The sequence below is a fragment of the Notolepis coatsorum genome (assembly GCF_963971535.1).
Source record: "Notolepis coatsorum genome assembly, chromosome: 15".
Lineage (NCBI taxonomy): Eukaryota > Metazoa > Chordata > Actinopteri > Aulopiformes > Paralepididae > Notolepis > Notolepis coatsorum.
In genome coordinates this window covers 8,406,831-8,423,884 of record NC_140179.1, presented here as the reverse complement: position 1 = coordinate 8,423,884, position 17,054 = coordinate 8,406,831, and positions in this window count along the sequence as shown.

Genomic DNA, 17,054 nt, shown 5'->3' with positions numbered 1-17,054 from the left:
GACGTAGAAACTGTACATTGGAGGAGGTTGGGTGGGTGGAGTGGGGTTGGGTGGGTGGGTGGGGGCTGTACATTGGAGGTGGGGGGGGGGGGGGGGGGGCACTGTACACTGTACATTGGAATACTGACAAAGCCATACTTGGTAATTTACTGTACAACTGGGTTAGGACATTTGTAGGGGCCAGTTTCGAATTGCAGTCACCCGTAGGTGCTCTTTGAGAGTGTTTTTGAAAGTGGGTAGTGATTCACATTCCTTTACAGCTTTGGGTAGGGCGTTCCACATTGATGTGGCATAATTGCGAAACGTGTTTAGTCCCTTGTTTGAGCCGAATCTGGGTTTAACATGATTTGTGGAGCTCCCTCTGGTGTTGTGATTGTGGTATTCACTGACCTTTGGGAAGTATTTTGACATGTACATGGGTACCTTGGTCGCATAGTGTATCTTGTAGACCAGGCCCATTGCAAGTTGCTGTACTGTAGAGAGAGAGAGAGAGAGAGAGAGAGAGAGAGAGAGAGAGAGAGAGAGAGAGAGAGAGAGGGGGGGGGGGGGAGAGATGGGCGAAGAGAGGGGGGAGGGAGAGAGGGGGGGAGGAGAGATAGAGAGGGGGATGAGAGAGAGGGGGAGGGAGAGAGAGGGGGCAGAGAGGGGAGGGAGAGGTTGAATGTTTAGTATAATGCTTAATGTTTGAATGTTTAATATAGTCACTTTGGAGAGAGAGAGAGAGAGAGAGAGAGAGAGAGAGAGAGAGAGAGAGAGAGAGAGAGAGAGAGAGAGAGAGAGAGAGAGAGAGAGAGAGAGAGAGAGAGAGAGAGAGAGAGAGGGGGGGAAGGGAGAGAGAGATTGAATGTTTAGTACCCTGATAGTTTGTTAGGTTCAAGATTGTATTTTGACACATGTAACAAGCCCATTGGAATGCTCACTCTCTGCTCACTCCCACAGCATGAAGGGAATCTAAAAGCAGTAGTAACAACAATACAGGAAGTTGCATACTAGTTTGTTTTGTATATACTATATCCTTTGTTAAAGGGATAGTCCTGATTTTTTGGAACTCTAGCTCTATTTCTTACTTAGCAAAGTATGTATGTCGATTGCTAGAGTTCTTTCTCAGCACAATCCATGCTGTTCTTCATAACTAGCCGATTGATTGACCAGACCAGATAAATACCTTTGTCTTGTTTACATCAGGGTCCTGCATTTTCAATTAATCATGACGGATGTAGCTCTGGCTACTTGACAACAGCTTCAGTCAGTCAGCTTCAGTCAGTCAGCTTCAGTCAGCTTCAGTCAGCTTCAGTCAGTCAGCTTCAGTCAGCTTCAGTCAGTCAGCTTCAGTCAGTCAGCTTCAGTCAGCTTCAGTCAGCTTCAGTCAGTCAGCTTCAGTCAGTCAGCTTCACTCAGCTTCAGTCAGCTTCAGTCAGTCAGCTTCAGTCAGCTTCAGTCAGCTTCAGTCAGTCAGCTTCAGTCAGCTTCAGTCAGTCAGCTTCAGTCAGCTTCAGCCAGCTTCAGTCAGTCAGCTTCAGCCAGCTTCAGTCAGTCAGCTTCAGTCAGCTTCAGCCAGCTTCAGTCAGTCAGCTTCAGCCAGCTTCAGTCAGCTTCAGTCAGTCAGCTTCAGTCAGTCAGCTTCAGTCAGCTTCAGTCAGCTTCAGTCAGCTTCAGTCAGTCAGCTTCAGTCAGTCAGCTTCAGTCAGCTTCAGTCAGTCAGCTTCAGTCAGCTTCAGTCAGTCAGCTTCAGTCAGCTTCAGTCAGTCAGCTTCAGTCAGCTTCAGCCAGCTTCAGTCAGTCAGCTTCAGTCAGCTTCAGTCAGCTTCAGTCAGTCAGCTTCAGTCAGCTTCAGTCAGTCAAGCTTCAGTCAGTCAGCTTCAGTCAGTCAGCTTCAGTCAGTCAGCTTCAGTCAGCTTCAGTCAGCTTCAGTCAGTCAGCTTCAGTCAGCTTCAGTCAGTCAGCTTCAGTCAGCTTCAGCCAGCTTCAGTCAGTCAGCTTCAGTCAGTCAGCTTCAGTCAGTCAGCTTCAGTCAGCTTCAGTCAGTCAGCTTCAGTCAGTCAGCTTCAGTCAGTCAGCTTCAGTCAGTCAGCTTCAGTCAGCTTCAGTCAGTCAGCTTCAGTCAGTCAGCTTCAGTCAGCTTCAGTCAGTCAGCTTCAGTCAGCTTCAGTCAGCTTCAGTCAGTCAGCTTCAGTCAGCTTCAGTCAGCTTCAGTCAGTCAGCTTCAGTCAGCTTCAGTCAGCTTCAGTCAGCTTCAGTCAGCTTCAGTCAGTCAGCTTCAGTCAGTCAGCTTCAGTCAGCTTCAGTCAGCTTCAGTCAGCTTCAGTCAGCTTCAGTCAGTCAGCTTCAGTCAGTCAGCTTCAGTCAGTCAGCTTCAGTCAGTTAAACAAAGTGCTTCATATAATCGTTTACATATCTGTAGATACTATATCTATATCTGTACATATCCTACTCTAGGGGCGACAGTGGCTCGGGAGGTAGAGCAGTCGTCTGGCAATCCGGAGGTTCCTGGTTCGATTCCCACTCCTCCCGGGCAGCGTGTCGATGTGTCCTTGAGCAAGACACTTAACCCCTAATTGCTCCCGATGAGCAGGTTGGCACCTTACATGGTTGCCTCCGCCGTGAATGTGTGAGTGAATGGGTAAAAATTACTTAATTCCGACAGCCATCATACTTTATAATGCATCAATGTGCCTCACTGCATCACTGAGCACAGTATACCTTCCTGTACTTTTACATTTACAAATGTACACTTACTGTATATTTTTACTGTATATTTTATATTAGAATGTGACATAGAAAATGTATATCCCGGACCGTATTTTATTCTTAGGCTTATTTTATTCTTATTCGTGACTTTTGTTTTTGTCGGGATGAATAAAGTATTTCTATTCTATTCTATTCTATTCTATTCTATTCTATTCTATTCTATTCTATTCTATTCTATTATGCTGCTGGACAGTATGACTACTACCATACTGTCTTTACACCTGTATCACTGTACATATTATACTACAACTCTGTACATACATCTGATTAGCACTACACTCAATAGTACTTATTTGTATATTTAGTACCCAGTTAAATCACCTGTACATTGTATATTACTGTTGCACTTTACTGTTACATTTGCACTCTGGTTGGATGCCAAACTTATTTTCGTTGTACTGTACTGTGGGTAGCCTGGGTCATGTGTGTGTGTGTGTGTGTGTGTGTGCAGTGGCGGACCTAGCACATTTGGCGCCTTAGGCGAGATTCACCACTGCACAGATTTTTTGCGCCCCTCTAGGCGACCGCCTATATCACCTGTAGGAAGGTCCGCCCCTGTGTGTGTGTGTGTGTGTGTGTGTGTGTGTGTGTGTGTGCGTGTGTGTGTGCGTGTGCGTGTGCGCGCGCGCGCGTGTGTGTGTGTGTGTGTGTGTGTGTGTGTGTGTGTGTGTGTGTGTGTGTGTGTGTGTGTGTGTGTGTGTGTGTGTGTGGGTGTGTGTGTGTGTGTGTGAGCAAAACAGGTGTCAAGTCAGGTCAAGTTTATTTGTATCAACATCTCCATTTGTTGTCGTGGATAATTGATTGATTGATTGATTTTTATTGTGGAGTAAAAGACAGCATCCAAGGGATAAAAACATGAGAAAGTGCAAGCACTTATTTCCATCATGGTCCCGGATTTTGGACATGGACAGACATCATAAAAACATAGAGCATCGTAATAAAACAGAGCATCATAATAAAATATAGAGCATCATGATAAAACATAGATCATCATAATAAAAAACATAGAGCATCATAATAAAACATATAGCAGCCCCATAAAACACACTCCCTACCCTCTCCTTCCTAGAAAGGGGGTGAAGGTGGGGTCACACCTGTATTGTACTGTGAGAAAATGTTTATTCCCGTGGAGGAATGGGGTGGAGGTGGGGGCAGATACTGTATGAGTTTTGTATAGTTTTACCTGTATAGTATAGTTCTGTATCGTTAGTGGCTTAGCTTGGCATCGCTACTGCACTATCTCGCGTACGTGCACGCGTACTGAATAAACCACAAATGTACCTCTAATACCAGTATTAGTCTGACCACACCCCTCATCAGCTTACCTTCATAAGCAGGTGTGTGGTCACCTGCTCTCCTCCTTCTCGCTTTCACCACAAGGAAGAGGTGCCTCGGTAGATCCCCACACTTGACACCATGATGGAAGAAATTGGATTAGGAACAGCTTGGGAAACAAGGATACGTTGACATCATATCTTTATTTTCTCTCTCACTATTTTCGAGAAAATACGGCGATATTGTCTTCGTACTGGAGTGTCTAGAAGATGATGATCATTCTAAAAACCCTCCACCGGTTTTCGTATTGGGAGCACGCCGCTGCATGCTTCTCAACTGCAGTTCCTTGCTGTGTTTGTTGGGGTGAAACCTGTCAGGCCACAGCTGAACTGTCGGACATGCCGCTGTTGTGAGGAGCGGTGCGTTCCAGGTTGGGTGAGTAGTGTTTGCTGGCGGGCTCCACTTGTCTGTTAGTGCTATGGGGGCTACTTGACAAAGTTTATGGAAACCGGCCCCAGGCTAGGGTCCTTTGTTTAGCCGCCTAGGCGACAGAAGGCCTTGGTCTGGCGACCATTATAGTTTTAACTAGTGGGCCGCGACCATTGACACTGGTGATCCCTGTGTGTTCTGGACGAGTGGATTCTCTCTGTCACCGTGTTAAGACCCCATCTTTCATATCCAAATGAGAGTATTCCTTCACGAGGGGATATGTGCATGTAATGTGCGATAGCGGCAGATTCATGTTCAAAGTCAGCTGTACAGGCCAGTTGGTACTGTGCTGATTCCGCCGGACGTGGTAATGTCACCGTTGTGAAGCGGTGTTGACGTCTTGTTTTCTCTTTTCTCTTAAAAAGTGAGGAGGGTTCAGAACGGCGGCCTGTCTGGGTGAGTGTTATGTCATTGTTTACATGTTCATAGCTTACGGTTAGCCGGTCAGTGGCCTGGCGCGGGGTAGCTTAGCTTCTCGCGCGCCGCCGGGAGCTCGCTTCTGATCGCGTGCGTCGTTAGATCGGCGTCTCGCGAGCGGAAGCAATAGCACCCGAACGGTTGGAGCAGCCGTTAGCTTGATGCTATTCTGTTGAACGTGCTTTGATTTTAACATGTTTTACACTCTTGACCACGGCGTCATCCTTGACAGGGGATGTTCGTCGACCCTGCCTGAGCCTAGACGGGGATTGCGTCAACAAAGAGGACTGTAGCGACTGGTGGAGCGGCGACGCTGCCCGGATCGAACAACACAGGACGGCTGTGTTCTACGGTGTCTTGTGACTGCACTTCGCTGATCTGCGTTCCGGGTAGGTACGGGGTTGGCCAGACCTCATAACACGTCTTCTGGTTTTACTTTGCTAAATGTATTGTGAATAACGGTGTTTTTTCCCAAAACGTGTGTTGTTGCAATGCATTTGGGATACGTTGCGGGTTGTGTGTGAGCTGTTTTTGTCACTGGCAGTTAGCTTCTCCGTGCAGATCGTGATGTATTGATCTGGTTGTTGTGTGAGAAACATCATGGTGTTTATGTGTACCGTGTACTCACTACTAAGGCAACTAACCTATGAAGCTATGCTTGGTGACAAGTGAGTAAAGGAATGTTCTTTCTCAGACTGTAATGACAATGAACAGTGAGTTCACACATTAACAGGTTTTCCTGTTTTAACTGGCCGTATTGAGGGTAAAATAGGAGGATTGTGTTTTCCCCCCCGGTTCCCTGGGGACTTTATCACCTCCTATCAGACATGTTGTGCATTAATTGTGTCTTTTGTGTGGTAGGGATACGATGTAACTCTTAGCTTGATTGCTGAGGTTGTGCTAAATCTGCTGGAGAAACTTATTTCCTAAAGGGAAATTGGTTTGGTTGCTGTCATGTGTGCTTAGCAAGGCCTGTGGTCGATACTAATCAAGAATGATGTATTCTCTCATTGTGAAAAAAACGGCGTTCCTCTGTTGAGTGTTTTTGCCATTTTTTGTAGGTGATGATGGGTTGTGTGTGTCATGTGACCTACAACTGGGTTGTACTGGCCACAGAAGCACATGTGTATGTTGGACCGGGGTTCTTAGAGCCTTCTCTATTCTGTGTTTTTCCTTAGTAAAAATCAGATAGCAGGTTAGCTCATGCGCTGTGTGGAGCTGTGAAACGCTTCATAGAGCTGACTATGACTGTGTCATATTCTCTTTTTGTCATTACGTCGTATCATGGGTGTGGGGTCGTAAAGGGGTGAACTGGTAACCTTTCCTCTCCCCATTGTTCTGTCGGTCAGGGGTACACCCCCTGTCCTTCAAGGTTCCCGTCACGTGGCGGTTCGGCACGTTACGGGGGGGGGGGGGGGGGGGGGGGGGGGGAGGGAGTTCCTGGTCCCACGGCCTGGTATATTGGGCGTGTGCACCGCAGGAATTCCCCCGCCATAGAGTACGTCACCGTGCGCGTCTCTGTTGGTAGGACTTCCGTGTGCTGTTCAGGTCCATGTGATGGATCTGTTTTCAGGGGGGGTGGTCAGGGCTCCTCCTCACCAAGCGCCTATTCAGGCCTTCTGTGAGTTCGGACTCCTTCTTCCATGTGAGGAAGCCTCCATCAGAGTACAGAGCCTTCCTCCTCAGATTGTCAAAGTGAGTGGACCCTCTAGAAGGGTCCTTTTCTATTGTAGGTATATTCGATTCAATTCGTTTATTGAGTGTGTATGGGTTCAGTGCCTCTTCCCCGGAGGCCCTAAAACCAGTTTTTTACATGGCTCGAGGTGCAATATATTCTTTTCAATCTGTACAGCTCGCGTGGGAAGTCTCTCTGGGGATCCCCGTCTCTTTCCTATGGGAGGGTGGTGGGATGTAAAAATGTGAACATTTTTTACCCCGGCTGTGTAGACTGGGATACATACTGTTGATGCTTCCTTCTTTCTATTCCAGAAGTGTTGGAGTTAGGGAGTGTCACACCCCTCTTGTCGTTCCCCTGGGCGCCTTGGGGATTCAATGACAGGTCTAAATAGCCTGTTCATTGATGGGGGTGTGTCCCGACGCACGTATAGTGCTAGCTCGCTGTAAACAGGCGATTGACTGGCACGCCTTGGTTGCTTGTGGTTGAAACAGCGTTTTTATAAAGCAACTGAGATGGGGGTTTTTCCTCTTCCGACGACCACATCCCATGACCTGGGTGGGTTGTCGACGGATTCTCGTTCATGTCTGGGGGATGATGACGGGATGGATCTGAACATATGTAGTGGGGTCTCACGCCCTTGGGGTGGGCCACCAGGCGCGGTTCGTACCGAACGTCTGGGTGGCGCCTTCTTTTCATGTTAAGATCAACACGCATATCTGCCCTTCTCCTGGAGTAGGCATGTCGGCGTGGTTAGGGCACGGGACTGGTTCTGGTCACGCTGGTCCAGATCAGTTGAACCCGTTGTCCGCCGGGGATGCAGATCTGCTGTTCTGGTACCCTGAGGGACTTGGGCTTTTTTCAGGGGGAAAAATGCCAGGTCGGTCTGGGTGTCACAGGGTTAAGCGCTATGGAGACCCTGGTTGGGTATGTTTTTACTCAGCACTGTCGTCATGGCTTACAGCCATGCCATTCTGTACGCGCTCGATCTCGTCGGATCTCGGCCGCTACACAGGTTGGTCCTGGTTAGTACTTGGTTGGGAGACCGCCGGGGAATACCAGGTACGGTGTGCTTAGGGGCTGGTTCTCCATTATTTTTCGCTCCTCTCTCACGCATGGCGAAGAGGGGCCTGTGGGGGTGGTTTTTTGACCTCCTCTGGTGACCCTGTGCTTCCCGTACCGCCAGGCCCGGTCCGAAGTGATGTTTGCGACCCGTAGGCCTGGGTTAACCCTTTTTGGAAACTGAGACACTTGTACTGCGGTATAGCCGGTGTATACCCGCAGGTGTGTTTTGGAGTTTTTTCTTGAGGGGTTATAGGAACAACCACCGCATTGGGTAACACCGAGGTGGTTGATTCCCTGGTGTGTTGGAGCAGTGTCAACTCCCGGGTTCACCGTTTGAGGGTGCCCCTGCACGTTCATGACGTCTGCCAATCGTGTCAGCCTTCTCTGCCTCGACCCCTCTGGGTGGGGGTGGTTAAATGGAGGCTTGGTCATGCAACACCGCCAGCTTACGCTCCTTCCGCCGGGGCGGCTGTGTTCAGCTGTCCCCTCTGGCGCCTGTCTCGTCCGCAGTCTCCAGGCTAGGGTTAACAGCCTGTTGCCTGGTTTTTCCCCGGTGCGCTGCCTGCTTCCGTTGGTTAACCTTTTTTGTGTGCTTACGGCCATGCTGACTGCCTGTTCTGCAGGGTCAGTGTGCCAGGCGGTGTACTATTGGGGGGACGGGGCCCGCTCAGCTTACGGCCATACCGACCTGAACACGCCCGATCTCGTCCGATCTCGGAGCTGGGCAGGTTCTGGCCTGGTTGGTTCCGCCTGGGAATGCCAGGTGCAGTAACTGTGGGGCCTTTGTCCGAATACGCTGGCGATGTGGGGGGCGGGGCACTACGTGCCCACCTGGTGGGGTCTTGATGCTGGCATCATGGACTTCTCCGGGCCCCCATTCTAGGGAGTCCAGTCCTTTTGGTGGGTCTGGGTCTTCCTTCGTGCTCCGCTGCTACGGCCTTGCCGCGGGGTTGGGTTTGCCCTTGACCCCGTGATTCTGGGGGCAGTAACGAGGTTGTTCCTCCGTTCGTTCCCGGGTGGCATGCGGGTTGTGCGTGTGTGTAGTCGTGGGGTCAAGCCACGGTCTGCTCACCCTGTGCGTTGAGTTGCTTGAGTGCCTCTTCGCACGGTCGGGTCCGTCGCCCTCCCGTGACGTCCCTAATAGGGGGGCTACCCTCCATTAGGGGGGGTCGGGGGGGCTCGGCCCTCCCTGTTCTGATGGTTTTGGGGGGCTGTCAGCGGGGTGTATTTGTCAGCCAAGTGGCTCCGCTTGGCCTCCCTTGTGCAGTAGCGATGCCAAGCTAAGCCACTAACGATACAGAACGTTAGGTTATGACTATAACCAAGTTCTGTTAGTTAGGGGCGATGCTTGGCATCGGACGGCCGCTGCAGCCCTTGTCCTCACCTTGTGGTGAAAGCTTGGGAAGGAGGAGAGCAGGTGACCACACACCTGCTTATGAAGGTAAGCTGATGAGGGGTGTGGTCAGACTAATACTGGTATTAGAGGTACATTTGTGGTTTATTCAGTACGCGTGCACGTACGCGAGATAGTGCAGTAGCGATGCCAAGCATCGCCCCTAACTAACAGAACTTGGTTATAGTCATAACCTAACGTTTTACCTTGCCGGGTCAAGAATGACCCTAACACCACAGTCGTACCTTTTTTTCTGCAGATACCTTCAGAATTTTCAAACGGGTGAAACATAGTTTTGCTGTGCTTATATATGTGTTGTGGAGGATATCATAAAGCCTTGTTCTAATAAAATCAACTACATGGTAGTTATTACATATTATATAACCTTGAAATGGGTCGCTGGAGACCCTAACACCACATAAGGGATATATATACAAGTAATGTCACATCGTACCTGTGCAACGGTATAGATTAAAGTGATTATATCACACCACTTTTACATGTTTTTATGTGTCTATGTGATGTGATGTGTTGTGATGTCATCATGTGTCTTTACGATGTCTGTATCATGCATGTCTGAACACTTCGTTCCCCTATACCCCCAAGGACCACAATGGAAATAAGCTCTGAGCTGTTTTGTGTCCATCCTTGGAAGTATTCCAGACTGTGCTTCTGTCACATGTTTATATATATATATATTGTCAAAATTAAATCAATCAATCAATACAATAGGCTAGTTGTGTGAGGATGTTCTGATGGCTGGTATAACTATAGGAGGACGGCCAGGCAGCTAGCAGGTCAGTATCTGCCATCGATGGTGTGAAGAGGACCAAACAAACATTGGTTTCTATGGAACACAGATACTGCAGGTGGCTGTGTGATCTCTGCCGAACTGTGTTGTTAAGACTTCAACCTGGCTGTCAATGGAGCACATTATGTAAGTAGTCTAGTGAAGGTCTCGTACTAAAGGATAACTCCATCACCATGGCCGGTCGCACGTCATTCTTACCTTCATGTGAGTTCATCTATCAGACCGGTTTATGTTTTTCCCCTCGTAGAGATGTTCGGTAGCCATTTTGTGCCAACTCATCACTTCCATTGGCTTCCAGTGCATCTGATAAGAGTACTTTCATAACCTGTGCAACTTTATTTATCCTGTAGGAGGAAACAGTGTTGCTGTCAGACTGTTGTGATGTGAAGCCCGCTGATTGTGATGTGAAGCCCATGTGAACAAAAATTACCTAGTTTGCGTGAGATTATATTCTTCCTTGGAATTCTTAAACAAACTGACTGACTGCCTTATTAATAAAGTCACATATCTAATCTTCATTCTTACCACTAGGTGGCAGTAATTAACCAACATTTCCAAACCAAATGCATTGAGACAGGGGTCGGCAACCTGCGGCCTCGAGGCCGCATGCGGCTCTTTAGCCAATCAGTTGCGGCTCCCTGACAAAAAAAAAAAAAAAAAAAAAAAATTACTTTTTTTTTTACTTTTTTTTTTCTCTTATTTTGGAGATCGATGTCATACTGTGACACTGAAATGAAAAAATATTTCATCAACTAAGATATTTAGTCAACAAAAGGCTTGCCTGTATGCCTGATATGTGGTGCAAAATTTGCGAACAACGAAAAATTTACTTTTAATTTTATAGATTTTCCACAAATAAGGGAAGGACTCTAATAGAGCTGCATAGTTCAGGGTTTTATTTCAAAGTAGGTCTACAGATGTCAGTGTTTTTTCTCCTTTTCTGTGTTTTATTTCAAAGTAGGTCTACACATGGTAGTCTTTTTTCAAAGTGGACTACTTTTTATTTGATAAATGTTCCACAAATAAGGGAAGGACTCAAATATACCTGAATAGTTCAGGGTTTTATTTCAAAGTCGGTCTACAGACACCAGTGTTTTGTCTCCTCTTCTGTGTTTTATTAAAAAATAGGTCTACACAGCCAGTATTTTTTCTCCTCTTCATAAGAGTTTGAGGTTTTCCTTTGTTATAACAGGTAAAAACAGCAATTAAAAAGTCAAATTTTTTCTTTTTGTTGCTTTTATAATCCCATTAATGCAACAAACTGTGTGCTATAAGTATAAAGTATAATACATCGCAAATTACTTTGGGTATGCAATTATCAGGTGTTTTATGCTAAATGTGGGGTATGCTTGGGGATATATAAAACGTTATACACTGTGTTATCTTCATTTTAAGGGTAAATAGGTTGTGCGGCTCCCTGAGCATTTTATTTTGTGGGACGGGGGAAAAGTGGCTCTTTTGATACTAAAGGTTGCTGACCCCTGGACTAGGGTAACAGTTTACTCCAATTGATTGACTGATTGTTTGATCGATTCATCATATTAGTTCTTATTTAGGTATTATATAGGTATTATTCCTTTGCTATATCATTTAGTAATTCTCCTTTAATTTAGCACATGGTTTTGAGGAAAGGATTCCAAGTGTAAACTTTACCACATCTGATGATAATGCCACACTTACCTGTGGGTTTCACTGTGGAGTCGCTTCATCATTCTATAAATGATGACTACTACCATACTGTCTTTACACCTGTATCACTGTACATATTATCTCACTGAAAGTGAACACTGATCTCTACACACACAAGCACACATGAACACACAAACACACTACAAAAAAGGTCACTTTAAAAATTATTGTACAAAGTGTGTTACAATGCTTCTTAGCTTAGCACTGTATTGTATTTTATTCTTATTATTTTATCATGGCTATTTTATTATCTATTCTATCTTATTATTGTATTTTTGCACAATCAAGGCGGGCATGGCCACCTTCATTTCACTACATGTCTGGATGTGTATGTGACAAATACATCTCTTGAATCTTGAATCTTGAATACTACAACTCTGTACATACATCTGATTAGCACTATTACTAGTAGTACTAATCTGTATATTTTGTATTTTGCACTTTACTGCAACATCCAAACCCTAATCTGGTTGGATGCCAAATTTATTTTCGTTGTACTGTACTTTTGCTGTATGATGACAATACATTTTTTTTAAAATTATTCTCTCTGACAGCCACAATGAATGAAGCGATCAGGGGAGTAAAAAGTACCCAGAAATTATACTTAAGTGAAAGTATGGGTACCGTCTCAAAATTGTACTAAAGTAAAAGTCAGAGTATCTGGCTAAAAACACACTTGAGTCAAAGTAAAAAAGTTTCTACTTTGAAATGTACTTTGAGAAGTACTAAAAAGTGATCTTTAATATGGTACTAAATATGAGGTACTTTGAAATGCCCAGTAACTAATAATGTAATAACAAACCCATGAGGTTCTGGTTCTGGAAGGGCCAGATTTGGAACAATAGGATCCAGAGGGTTTTAAACTGAGAGATCGCTGAACGAGTCTCAAGCGAACAAAGTTTCTTTGCTTGATCTGCAGGTCAGAAACACACCAATGTATTGTCAGAACACCTTCAACATATAAGAGACGGACCAATATTAGTCAACGCCACACCTTGAGCAGCTTGTGGGACACCTCAGGAGGACATGGGTCTGAGTGACATGGATCTGGTCCTATAAAGAGACAGGATGACCATATGGTGGGAGGCCTACAGGCCTGGTGGGTTTCTAATGTGGTGGAGGCGGGGCTAGGATAAAACAATGACTCTCCCTCTCTAGTCTCTGGCTAGGAGGAAAATAGTGGAGTGGAGTGGACAGAAATATAGATTTGTCATAATCTGACTTCATGTCATATTGACATTTCAAAATAAAGATTATTATTATGCCTTATTCCAATATCAGAATCAGAAAAGTCTTCATATCTCTATTATAAGTTTGCACATACAAGGAATTTGTCTTGGTCGTTTTGGCACATCGACATTAACAGACTATTAAAGTAGAATAAAATAAAATGGAATATATTACTAAATTAGAATAAAAAATAAAACATACAGTGGAATAGAATATGTAATATTTAATTAACCTGTGCAACTTTATTCACCCCATTAGGAGGAAACAGTGTTGCTGTCAGACTGTTGTGATGTGGAGCACTGGCTGTGATGAAGCCTATTGGCAAAGAATAATGTAAACAGCCCCTATGTGAGCTAAAATTTCCTAATTTGCGTGAGATTATATTCTTCCATGGAATTCTTAAACGAACCGACTGTGTATGAAGCCACATATCTCATTTACCAATGCTTCATTCTTAGCACTAGGTACAGTAGGTGGCAGTAATGAACCAACATTTTGAAACCAAATGCATTGAGACTAGAATAACAGCTTACTCCGATTGATTGACTGTTTGTTGGATCGATTCATCATATTAGTTATTGTTCCTTATTATTAGGTAATTCTCCCTCTCTCTCTCCCTCCCTCCCTCCCTCCCTCTTTCTCCCTCCTCTCTTACCGGTCTTACAGGTATGTCATGTATGTCAGAAATGTCATGATATCTGTATGTTACGTATGTCATTAATGTCATTATGAATTGAAAATGGGGGACCCTGATGTAAACAAGACGAAAGTCTTTATCTGGTCTGCGTCCCCTTAACAATTGTGTGTATTGAGCCGTACTGTATTGTACCCATTCTGCAATCTGTTAATAAAGTTTTCAATCAATCAATCAAAACTCTCTCCCCTCCCTCTCTCTCTCTTTCCAAATCTTGAGAAAAAGAGTTAGTTACTAAAGAGTTAGTTTATGGAGAAATGTCCCACCAATATCAAACCAATCTGGTATTATTGAATATCGTACATAAAACGAGTATACCTATCACAGCTATTTGATGCATTTTTGGTAAGGGATGTATGTTGGTGTATCTTATAGTATTGGGTTCGAGTTTGTGATTGATACCGTTTTCTGGATCAGAAAATATTGTATATGCATGTGGATGCATTAGTCAGGGCAGAGTGGAGCTTAATAAGAAGTAATATGCTGTATAAGTAATATTACGTTATTCCACGCCTAGCAGCACTAGAGTGGAGCTTAATAAGAAGTAATATGCTGTATAAGTAATATTACGTTACTCTCCATGCTGCAGAGTGGTGACAAAACAAACTCCAGATCTGTGTCAGGGGGCAACCTGCTGGCTGCTGCTGCTGTCAGTCCTGTGGCGCCCCCATCTGGTCATATACGGTACTGCTTTAACACAGGTCGAATACTTCAAGTAGGACAAAGAAGATTGATTGATTGATTGATTGATTGATTGATTGATTGATTGATTGATTGATTGATTGATTGATTGAAAATGTTATTAACAGATTGCAGAATGGGTACAATACAGTACAGCTCAATACACACAATTGTTAAGGGGATGCAGACCAGAGAAAGACTTTCGTCTTGTTTACATCAGGGTCCCCCATTTTCAATTCATCATAGCATATGACATACATGACATACAGATAGACAGTACTGCTACATCTATACATTTATGACATACCAGATTTACAAATACAGTACTGAGAGTATATACATTTGACGAAGAAACTGTACATTGGAGGAGGTTGGTAGGTGGGGCGGAGGGGTGGGGTGGGGGGAAACTACATAAGAGGTGGTGGGGTGGGGGGGGGGGGGGGGGTTGGGTAGGTGAGTGGGTGGGGGGGAAACTGTACATTGGAGGTGGTGGGGGGGGGGGGGGGGGGGATGGTAACTGGTACATTGGATTATCGACGAAATCTTACTTGGTCCCAAGAAGAGGGTCTTGTGTATTATTGGGTTTAATAGGACATTTATTATACATTGGAGGGGGTTGCGTTAGGACATTTACAGGGGCCAATTTCGAATTGCAGTCTCCCGTAGGTGCTCTTTGAGAGTGGTTTTGAAAGTGGGTAGTGATTCACATTCCTTTACAGCTGTGGATAGGGCGTTCCACATTGATGTGGCATAATTGCGAAACGTGTTTAGTCCCTTGTTTGAGCCGAATCTGGGTTTAACATGATTTGTGGAGCTCCCTCTGGTGTTGTGGTTGTGGTATTCACTGACCTTTGGGAAGTATTTTGACATGTACATGGGTACCTGTGTGGTGTAGTGTATCTTGTAGACCAGGCCCATTGCAAGTTGCTGTACTCTGTCGTCTACTCTAAGCCATCCTAGGTTGGCAAAGTGTGCAGGGGTGAGGTGGGTTCTAGGAGTCAGGTCAAGCAGTAGTCTGACTAGTTTGTTTTGAGATGTTTGTAATTTGGTTTTTAGTGCCTTTGAGGTGCTTTGGTACCATGAGGTGCAAGCATAGTCGTAGTACCCTTGAATGAGTGCTCCTGCCAGAGTCTTCAGGGTATTCTTGTTTACCAGAGAGGAGATCCGGTACAAGAATCGAGTTCGTTGATTGACTTTTTTTTATTACATTGGATGCCATTTTGTCACAGGAAAGATTAGCCTCTAGGATGGAACCCAGGTAGGTAATTTCATCTTTCCTTGTGACAATATTGTAACTGAGAAGCCGTCGGTCTTGCTGAGTTTGTTATTTGAACCGAAGAGAATGGACTCTGTTTTGCCCATGTGTAATGATAGTTTGTTGTCGGCGAGCCATATGCAGATTTTGCCTAGTTCCGAGCTGAGGGTTTTTTCAACCTGCACTATTGTTTGATTGAAAACTTTCACTTCTCAGGGAGCTGCACTGGCTTCCCATTGCCAGGTTCTTCAAGGTTCTTGACCTGGCATTCCGTGCAACCGCTTGCTCCTACCTCCGGTCAGTGGTCTCTATAACCATAGATATATATATAGAACACTAGATAGCTTACCCGCGCTGCCGGCCAATGGAGAGCGACGTCACTGAACCGCCGCCATCTTGCCCAGGTCAGCCTTGAGTGAGAGTGAGTGAGCTGCACAGACAAAAATACTCATAACTCGCTGAAATATTGACGGATTTACAAACGGTTTGGTTTATTACAAGCATTATTAACGTGGTTATTATTCAAGCGGTTTGTAAACAAAAACATCTTTAAAGTTCTTTTTTTATAAGTATGCAGTATCATAACTACATCTTTGATGTTTATAGCAAACCAACCCGTTTGTAAATCCGTCAATATTTCAGCGAGTTATGAGTATTTTTGTCTGTGCAGCTCACTCACTCTCACTCAAGGCTGACCTGGGCAAGATGGCGGCAGTTCAGTGACGCTGGTGACTTCGCCTTAAGCTATCTAGTGTTCTATATATATCTATGTCTATAACTACACACCCTCAAGACCCCCCTATACACTCTTACCTGAGACCCACTCGTATTCTGGCTACTGGGCGGTCATGGAAGGGAAGCAGGCTATTCTCTGTGGTGGAACGAACTTCCCATCGCAGTCAGGACAGCTGAAACCTGCACACACACTTCTTCAATCAATATCTGAAAAAAGACAGAAAACAAACTCTCTTTTACTATTACAGTATGTATGTACAGTATGCTACTATGTCTATACTACTATGTACTATGCTACTATGTCTATACTACTACCTACTATATGTGTAACGGATGGTATCGTGAAGTGCAGTCAAGAAGGGCTGGGGTGAGTAGCGGTACCAGGATGGTATCGTGAAGCACAGTCAGATTCAGATTCAGATTCAGATTCCTTTATTAAGTGTAAAGTGCAGAGTTCCAGTAAAGATCAGTGCAGTGCAGTGTCATTGTGCCAATGTGCCAGTGTCACTTGGGGGAGGAGAGGGGGGGGGGGACCTGTGGCATTGATCAGCCTGGCGGCTGAGGGGAAGAAACTCAGTCTGTGACGAGCTTTGACAGCCTTTGGGATCCTCAGCCTTCTCCCAGAGGGGAGCAGGGTGAAGAGGCTGTGTCCGGGGTGGGAGGGGTCGGCCATGATCTTTCACGAAGAGCTGGGGTGAGTAGCGGTACCAGGATGGTATCGTGAAGCACAGTCACGAAGGGCTGGGGTGAGTAGCGGTGCTATGGGTTAAACTCACTCTCACATCCTCAAAAGACGCATAGACACGGTACAAAGAAGTGAATTCACCTCTTGGTACAACCTGTGTTGTTGCACGCGGCGTGGCAGATCCGTGTTTGAATCTCCCTCGGGGCATCGAA